This window comes from Leptodactylus fuscus, chromosome 5 (genome assembly GCF_031893055.1).
Source record: "Leptodactylus fuscus isolate aLepFus1 chromosome 5, aLepFus1.hap2, whole genome shotgun sequence".
Classification (NCBI taxonomy): domain Eukaryota; kingdom Metazoa; phylum Chordata; class Amphibia; order Anura; family Leptodactylidae; genus Leptodactylus; species Leptodactylus fuscus.
Genome location: NC_134269.1, coordinates 69,746,506 through 69,748,828, shown reverse-complemented (window position 1 = coordinate 69,748,828; position 2,323 = coordinate 69,746,506). Strand labels below are relative to the sequence as shown.

At 54.9% G+C, this 2,323-nt stretch overlaps 1 non-coding gene across 1 annotated transcript; it reads left to right on the top strand.

Annotated features, from left to right (window-relative positions):
- The first annotated feature begins 688 nt into the window (after nt 1-688).
- TRNAS-CGA (transfer RNA serine (anticodon CGA)) lies at nt 689-770 on the top strand. Its single transcript has one exon. It is a non-coding gene; the product is annotated as a tRNA-Ser (tRNA).
- Nucleotides 771-2,323: the final 1,553 nt, after the last annotated feature.

Here is a 2,323-nt window from a genome sequence, read left to right as displayed (position 1 = left end):
GTGGCAGGCCCTATAAGAGGGCACAAGAACCTCCCCTCTGCGTGTTTTTTTCTGTCCTGTGTGGACAGAGGACAGGTGGGAGGACTTGTGTCCTCTTAGAGAAGCTCAGCAGGATCACTCACCTCCTGAGCGGTTGTTTTCTTCTTGTCACCTTCTGTGCCCTGCGGGGAGAAGGTGCTTGTTAGCCATGTGTGGCTACCCCCCTCTATCCCCCCTGCCCCCCCTCTCCTCCGCTTCCCCTGCTCCTTGTGACTTACCTGACATTTTGGTGAGAGTCCGGGGACTCCGCATGCCGCCTCTGGCCGCTGTAAGCGCGCACTTCCGGTTTCGCCGGAAGTATCATAGCGCCATGGCAACGGCCTGGCGCTGGTGGCCGCTCACTCAGGGAAGATTCAGGCCTTATTAAAGGCCGGAAAAGACGGGGAGATGTGGGGGTAAGTGCCCGTGTTAAGGGCCTCTTGGTGGGGGGGAATGTATATCTTTGCAGACCCCTGATTACAGGGTTAGTTGTCTGGGCAGGTTGCCTCACCTGCTTTGATTGTGGCTCCGCCCACTTCCAGCCGGCCAGAATTAAGAGGCTGGCTGGCCTGGTGTCAGAGACCTTCCTGCAGTATCTGCTGAAGGCGTGCGATTGTGGTGTTCATTGATCTTGAACTCTTTTCCAGTTTGCAAACTTTATTGGGAACCGGCTGTGATGGCTGAGTGGTTAAGGTTTTGGACTCGAAATCCAATGGGGTCTCCCCGCACAGGTTCAGATCCTGTTCACAGCGCCAGCCCGGCTAGCTCAGTCGGTAGAGCATGAGACTCTTAATCTCAAGGTCGTGGGTTCGAGTCGCACGTTGGGCGCCAAGTCACCTCTCTGTCCGGTCTACAGGACCTGGTAAGATTTACCCTTTTTTTAAAAGCTGGTATGATGTCATGGTGACAGTGTTGCATGGTCTATTATCTCTCTCTGTAGGATATGTCATCCTCTACTACCCCTCCTGGGGATGGTAGGAGGAAAACCTCTTCCAAGAGGAAACATCTTTCCTGCTTCGATTGCGACACACCGCTCCCTGATGGTAGGTAGCGGCTTGAAAGGTTGTGCCCTGCGGGGTACTACTGGTCCTATAACTTGCCTATTTTCAGGCTATGAGTGGGCCCGTTGTCGCGGGTGCAGAGGTCCTCCACCTGTGGAGCCCTCTCCCAGAGATATGATGGCATGGGTCAAGGAGATGGTGAGTTTGGGCATCGCTTGGGTAAATAGTTTTTCCCTTGCTTGTACTCTCCTTTTTGTTTTGCAGGATGATTCCCTCAAAGGGATCCATTGCACCTTGTCTCAGCTCACCAGGAGACCATGCTCTGAGCTCCGTTCCTCGTCTCTCCCCCCCCCTTGTAACACCTGCGGGTGGCAGAGGATGATTCCTCCGAGGACGACTCAGTTATTCCAGCAGAACTGCGTTCCATTATGAACAAACGGGCAGGCTGCTGAAGTCCATCCGGTCTACAGTGGGCCGAGATGTTGACGGGGAAGCCTCCACGTCTGCCTCTGGGGGACATATTGCCTTCCATGCGGACGCCACGCTGACCGACCTTATGGTGCAGCAGTGGAAACAGCCAGAGAAAGGACATGCGCTTTCCAGGATCTTCAAGTGGGATTCCTGGGGGCCTCCCCCGAAGGTGGATTTGGCCGTAGCAAAGCTGTCCCGCAGAACCCTGGTGCCCTTGGAAGATGGTTCAAATCTTCAGGACCCTCTGGATCGTAGGGCGGACTCCGTTCTGAAGAAGGTCTACTCAGCTTCCTCCGCGCAAGCCTCTGTGGCCATAGCCTCCTCTATGGTTGGTGACTTTTTCCGCAACCGCTTAGCCGCCTTGGAGCGGGATATAGACTTGGGCGTAGACAGAGATGAGATTCTGGCCTCTATGAAAAGAGTTCATAGGGCTGCAGATTATTTGGCGGAATCCTCCTGCCATCAATTTAAAATCTCCGCCAAATCTATGGCGTTGTCTACTGCGGCCCGTAGACCCCTTTGGCTAAAGCCTTGGCGGGCAGATTTTGCGTCTAAAGCAGCACTCTGTGCTCTCCCCTTTGAGCCGGGAAGGGTGTCTGGCCAAAGCTTAGACGCCATTATGGAGGGATTAGCTGAAGGTAGGGGAAGGTCCCTACCTCAAGCATCCAGGGGCAGACGTGCTCCCCCTAGAGGCAGAGGTTCTTCCTCTAATTATAGACGCCCTTCCCAACAACGGCGTTTTAGATATCGCCCTAGGGGAGCTGGTCGTGGCGCTTCCAAGGAGGACACCAAGAGGAAGCCTGAGTTTTGACGTGGGGCAGCTCCCTGTGGCC